General features: G+C 41.8%; 2 non-coding genes across 2 annotated transcripts; both read right to left on the bottom strand.

The window, feature by feature from the left end:
- Window positions 1-115: 115 nt before the first annotated feature.
- LOC126777396 (5.8S ribosomal RNA) lies at window positions 116-272 on the bottom strand. Its single transcript, XR_007670040.1, has one exon. It is a non-coding gene; the product is annotated as a 5.8S ribosomal RNA (ribosomal RNA).
- A 1,412-nt stretch (window positions 273-1,684) lies between these two features.
- LOC126777411 (small subunit ribosomal RNA) lies at window positions 1,685-3,587 on the bottom strand. Its single transcript, XR_007670052.1, has one exon. It is a non-coding gene; the product is annotated as a small subunit ribosomal RNA (ribosomal RNA).
- Between the last annotated feature and the right edge of the window lie 2,838 nt (window positions 3,588-6,425).

The raw sequence follows: 6,425 nt of genomic DNA, 5'->3' as shown, positions 1-6,425 counted from the left end.
CGAACTCTAAAACGGATACCGTCATGTGTTCGAGAATAACGTATAAAAGTTTAACATTACGAAAAACTATATACACATTAAACATTGAACAGTGTGGTATATATTTTTATACAGCCGGCCCTCAGACAGGAGTGGTCCTGGATGTTTCTCCACGGACCGCAATGTGCGTTCGAAATGTCGATGTTCAAATGTGTCCTGCAGTTCACACTATGACGCGCAGTTAACTGCGTTCTTCATCGACCCGCGAGCCAAGTGATCCACCGTCCAGGGTAATTGTTTATTTTCATGATGATTAGTTTCTACGATCACTGAAGCGATTCTATACACGCCCGTGATATTAGTTTGTTTAAATTTTTTTTTTTTTTCTTTTTTTATTTCTTTTCAGTATATAAATAAAAATTAAAAAAAAAAAAAATATTAAAAAAAAAAAAATAAAAAAAAATATACGTTATTTGAAGATGACGATGCGCTATCGAAAGACGACAACATCGTGCTTTCCTCGAGAAACCGACGTCGAAACATCAGAAGGGACGCGTTGAACGACCCCGTTTTTATTATATTCGGAGTCGTCGTCTCGCATCCGAACGACATACGAACGCCGAACCGCATTTTGTTTTATTTCATTTTACGAAAAAAACAAACGAAACTTTCAGCGGACGCTTCTCGTATCCCCGCCGACTGACCGATTGACTGACTGACTGACTGATCGTCGATCATCGTATCATCGTCTAGGAGAGCGTGTGAAACGCATCATCGCACGTATCGATCGAAAGCACGAGGCCTCTATGAAAATATGATATAACGCATAAAACACAAAACACGAAAACACATCGACGTCACCACGGATCGATATCATATTAAATTCAAAAACGAATTCAAATCGACACTCACATAACGACCGATCGATGTAAACGATGACGAGACTCGTAATCGAACGGAGACGACGACGCGTAACGTAGACGTAGACGTAGACGTAGACGAAGAACGAAAGACGAAAACGAAAACGAAGAGCGACGAGAGTCTTGAACTCGAAACGTATACAGTGTCGTATATATATTATACATGTGACTCGCGGCGCGGATTCTTGCCGGTCTACGTACACAGGTATAACATAACGAAGACGACTACGGTAACGACGAGTGAAGACTGCACGCGTGCAACTTCGATGTTCGTTAGCTAGCGTTCTCGCTAGTTACGTTCGCCGCGTACATACGACGTCCACATTCGAATTGAAAGTACACGATTACATACGTCTTACGACGATCGTTATATTCGTATCTCTTTTTATAATACTACGTTTTAATATATATACGTATATCGATTCGATGACGACGCTTCAGCGATACGTATTGTATTTATATATTTTTTTGCGAATATCGTTATTTTCATACGTGATGATACTAACGTCGAAGGCGATGACGACTCGTATATCAACGAACGCCTAGACGAAGACGACGTAGTCGTCGTCGTCGTCGGAGAAACGATAATGCGATCCACCGATCGAATTCGCATTTTTTCGTATTATGATTCTTTTTGGTTGTTGTTATTGTTATTGTTTTATTATATCGTCGTATATCGGCACTCTCATTGCTCTTTCGTGCTGCACTATTTATCTCGCTCGTATACAGAGAAGAGCTCGATCCGCACAGAGACGAAACAGAATTCGAGATAGATAAACGTACGTTAATGATCCTTCCGCAGGTTCCCCTACGGAAACCTTGTTACGACTTTTACTTCCTCTAAATGATCAAGTTTGGTCAACTTCCCAGCAACGCCGACGGCCGTGAAGCCACCGCGTGTCGGTCCGAAGACCTCACTAAATCATTCAATCGGTAGTAGCGACGGGCGGTGTGTACAAAGGGCAGGGACGTAATCAACGCGAGCTTATGACTCGCGCTTACTAGGAATTCCTCGTTTATGGGGGATAATTGCAAACCCCAATCCCCAGCACGAAGGAGTTTCAACGGGTTGCCCGGGCCTCTAGGCCAGGGAGAACATGCTGATTCCTTCAGTGTAGCGCGCGTGCGGCCCAGGACATCTAAGGGCATCACAGACCTGTTATTGCTCAATCTCGTGCGGCTCGAAGCCGCCGGTCCCTCTAAGAAGAATTTTAATACGCCGCCAGTGAGTTGCTCGACCGAAATCGGGCACACCTAAATGACGACGCCTATTTAGCAGGCTAGAGTCTCGTTCGTTACCGGAATTAACCAGACAAATCGCTCCACCAACTAAGAACGGCCATGCACCACCACCCACCGAATCAAGAAAGAGCTATTAATCTGTCAATCCTTCCGGTGTCCGGGCCTGGTGAGATTTCCCGTGTTGAGTCAAATTAAGCCGCAGGCTCCACTCCTGGTGGTGCCCTTCCGTCAATTCCTTTAAGTTTCAGCTTTGCAACCATACTCCCCCCGGAGTCCAAAATCTTTGGTTTCCCGGAAGCTGCCCGCCGAGCCATTGTAGTAACGTCGGCGGATCGCTAGATGACATATTTACGGTTAGAACTAGGGCGGTATCTAATCGCCTTCGAACCTCTAACTTTCGTTCTTGATTGATGAAAACACCTTTGGCAAATGCTTTCGCTGATGTTCGTCTTGCGACGATCCAAGAATTTCACCTCTAACGTCGCAATACGAATGCCCCCAGTTATCCCTATTAATCATTACCTCGGAGTTCTGAAAACCAACAAAATAGAACCGAGATCATATTCTATTATTCCATGCACGAAATATTCAAGCGGCATTTTGAGCCCGCTTTGAGCACTCTAATTTGTTCAAAGTAAAATTGTCGGCCCACCTCGACACTCACCGAAGAGCACCGCGATAGGATTTTGATATTGAACCGGCGTTTTACCGCCGGCTCACCGACGATATGCTCCGCAAACGTGTCAGTATCACCGCGGATGCGGTGCACCGACAGCGCGGCGCACAAATGCAACTACGAGCTTTTTAACCGCAACAATTTTAGTATACGCTATTGGAGCTGGAATTACCGCGGCTGCTGGCACCAGACTTGCCCTCCAATTGTTCCTCGTTAAAATATTTAAAGTGTACTCATTCCGATTACGAGGCCTCGAAAGAGTCCCGTATCGTTATTTTTCGTCACTACCTCCCCGTGCCGGGAGTGGGTAATTTGCGCGCCTGCTGCCTTCCTTGGATGTGGTAGCCGTTTCTCAGGCTCCCTCTCCGGAATCGAACCCTGATTCCCCGTTACCCGTGACAACCATGGTAGTCGCAGAAACTACCATCGAAAGTTGATAAGGCAGACATTTGAAAGATGCGTCGCCGGTACTGGACCATGCGATCGGCAAAAGTTATCCAGATTCATCAAAATTAACGACTTCGGACGAGACGCCCTCCGTCGATTGGTTTTGATCTAATAAAAGCACTCATCCCATCACTGGTCAGAGTTCTGATTGCATGTATTAGCTCTAGAATTACCACAGTTATCCAAGTAACTGAGTAAGATCTAAGGAACCAAAACTGATATATTGAGCCATTCGCGGTATCGCCTTAATACGGCTTGCACTGAGACATGCATGGCTTAATCTTTGAGACAAGCATATAACTACTGGCAGGATCAACCAGGGAGCTAACATAGATTATTCTCGACGACGACGACGACACGTCCGTGCGTGCTTGCGCGAACGCGACACCTTCGCCGTAAGTTTCTCTCATTTAACTCGATTCTCGTTTCTAGCAACGACGACGACGACGACGACGTTGTCTTCGTTCGTCGTCGCTTCGAAACGAGGTTCGTCGTACCGTATCGATTCGATCGCGTTAGACGCGATAGACTCTTACGGTTGACTTTTTTCATTCATTATCATAATAAATAATGATAAATAACCGACGACATCGAAGTAGCCCGAGAAGAGCACGACGACGACGACGACGATTCGTCTTCTAAGATGACACTCGACGGTCACGAATATGAATATTCGAAACGAGATCGTTCATTTTAGAAACACTTCCGTACACGATGTGCACGTATGTTATTGTTCAACGGACATATGTGTCGTGAAACATTCGGATCGACGCCCGGTGTTTGAGTGTTCGTACCGATACTCGGGTTATGTATTTTTCGTACATGATAGTTTTTGTTAATATAAAGAGTTTTAGGAACGACCGTTTCGCATACATTTCTATATGCATTAAACGAACGTACTGAATCTTTTAAAAACTCCGTCTGCCGCGTTTATCTCCGAAGACATCGTCATCGCACCACACATCGGGGTCCACAATAAATCTACACGAGAACGTCATACGTTATCATGTCGATGAATTTGTAGAGAGAGGAGCGATGACGACGCCGGAGTCGCTTTAGAAAGAGCAACTTACGTACGTCCGTCGGTCGGCACAGTTATAGAACGAAAAGTATATTTCTCCACATTATTTGTATATATTATTATTGTAAAACGACAACGCCGCGACGAGCTTACGACGACGACGACGACGACGACAACGACGACGACGACAACGACGACGACGACGACGACGATGACCGCGGCAGCAATACATTATAATATAATACAATACTAGAAGAAAACAACTTTTCGATAGAGTCTTGTCTTCAACGGTTGCGACGCGTCTCACGAAATAATATTTTCATATATATCGTTCGACGTTCGAACCGAACGTACTCTATGTATATGCCGGACGATGAATATGACATTCGGCGCTTCATAACGGCGGATGTATTTTTTTCGAATATTTTTATATTTAATGTTTTATATATAATATCAACCCCCTCCCCGTCGCAAGGAATAAGACAAAGAACTCCCCCCCAACCCCCTAACCCCCCACCCCCACCCCCGAAAAATTAACGCGGTACGTTCGTGTATTGTGGAATCGAAGTTTACATTTTACGACGATAACATACTTTATTTATCTGAGATATTTTAAAATAACACTAGATTCGATCATTGCATTTGAACTATAACAGAAAGATAATATAATATCCTTCAAATGTGAAAAAATTAACGCGGTACGTTCGTGTATTGTGGAATCGAAGTTTACATTTTACGACGATAACATACTTTATTTATCTGAAATATTTTAAAATAACAATAGATTCGATCATTGCATTTGAACTATAACAGAAAGATCGTATAATATCCTTCAAATGTGAAAAAATTAACGCGGTACGTTCTTGTATTGTGGAATCGAAGTTTACATTTTACGATGATAACATACTTTATTTATCTGAAACATTTTAAAATAACACTAGATTCGATCATTGCATTTCAACTATAACAGAAAGATTATATAATATCCTTCAAATGTGAAAAAATTAACGCGGTACGTTCGTGTATTGTAGAGTGATTTCATTCGATCACTAAATTTGAACTATAACAGAACGATAATATAATATCGCGAATATCAGATTTGATTATGTTTACTTTACAATTACGACGATATATTTGTAACGGTTTCGGTGCTTTCCTTTTTCTCAAGATGTGTATTTATAAACAAAAACTATTTAAATATACATTAATCTGTACTAGCTTCTTAATGAAATTCACATGGTCTTGACGTAAATCTAGAAAACTATGTATGAACTTTGCAGTAGTTTTATGGATAAGTTTATACTTACATTATAATTGATATTAAATTGTAGTAGGCGTTTATTTATGACAACAGTAGATATTTTGATGAGATATTTTGATGATGAAATGTTCCCAGGTAGGTAACCACTTAACAACAACATTATAGACTCTTTATTTGTACCAGGCCAAACAAAGGGAATGCATTGAAGGAGATATTAATATGTATACCTACCTACCCATCCTCACAACTTTGCTTTAATTTCCATTGATATATATTATTGGTGGAGGTGGATAGTGCTGACCGCTGAACATAAATATCTCCAGATGGATAAGTACATAAAATAAGAAAACATACCTGTGGGTATCCTCGAACGTTCATCCCACTTCTGATGTTGAAAGTCACTAGCAGGAACAGATATTTAATGGGTGAATCCGAACTTTCCAAATGAATTGTAGGAAAACACAATCAAATCTATTAACAGTTTTTATTTTAAAATGTCACAGACACAATTCACACGGGACACACTCTCATTCGCTGTCGCCCCCGATCGAATGACTCTTAGCAACACGACACTGACAAACTTAATCGCAATGGATTACAAAAATAACACAGTATGACACCAATCGACCGAACACACGATAGCAAAAAGAGCCCTGTCTACCGTCCACCCTCCTTTAAATACACTTCCTCCCACTACTACCCTCCTATATTCCTACATACGCTAACAGACGGCCATTCTGCTATTGGAATGTCCCCATTCCAAATAATGCTCGGCCATTCGAATTAGAGTATGACCACATACGACAAATTTTAGAGTACATGTATATTTTATATATTAAGTTTTAAGATAAGATATTTAATTAAATAAATTTAGGTAGA

Source organism: Nymphalis io, chromosome 22, assembly GCF_905147045.1.
Source record: "Nymphalis io chromosome 22, ilAglIoxx1.1, whole genome shotgun sequence".
Classification (NCBI taxonomy): domain Eukaryota; kingdom Metazoa; phylum Arthropoda; class Insecta; order Lepidoptera; family Nymphalidae; genus Nymphalis; species Nymphalis io.
This window is presented reverse-complemented; position numbering and strand designations above follow the sequence as displayed.